The following is a 766-nucleotide window of genomic DNA, read 5'->3' on the forward strand; positions in this document are numbered from 1 at the left end:
CAAGGCAATTCTGTGGACCACTCCCAGACTCTCCTTCTTTTTTGGAGTAAAAACCCCAATAGGTAAAAAGACAGAAGCCTAAAGGGATGCACAGGGATGGGATTTCTACTCCAGCCTGGCTAGGACCACAGACATTGCAAGTTGGGCATGAGGCAAACGAGCAAAACAACAGGAAAGTATGAAAGAACAAGGATCCCAAGCCGAGCGGGGAGGGAGGGGCCAGGCGACAGGAAACAGGAAGTGATGTGAACCCAGAAAAACAAATGATTGAGGGAGGTGAAGAGAAGTCAAAAATATGAAGGACAGAGGGGTAGCAATGCAGAGGGGGACTAGATAGAGAGAGAGAGAGAGAGAGAGAGAAGAGAGAGAGAGAGAGGAGAGAGAGAGAGAGAGAGAGAGAGAGAGACACCATACACTGTAGAATGGACACAGGATAAAAGCGCAGAGGAGTCTCAGAGGACATAGGGACAATAGGGGCTGCTGGTTGGTGGGGGGGAGACAGGTAGACAGCCCAGTACACCTATTGTCACCCTGTGCGTTCGCACATAAATCAACCGGTTTAGCCGCGGGTCTCAGGGGGCCCAGGTGTCATGCTGACTATTTAAGTGCAAACATGGTAAGAATGTTAGCATTAACAAGTGGTTGAACAATGACAATTCTTTGTTGTATTGCATTTCATCTGTGGGAGCTTATATGACAAAGGCGCACACACACGCACACACAACCACACACACACACACACACACACACACACAAAACGATTTCC

This window comes from Gadus macrocephalus, chromosome 18 (genome assembly GCF_031168955.1).
Source record: "Gadus macrocephalus chromosome 18, ASM3116895v1".
Lineage (NCBI taxonomy): Eukaryota > Metazoa > Chordata > Actinopteri > Gadiformes > Gadidae > Gadus > Gadus macrocephalus.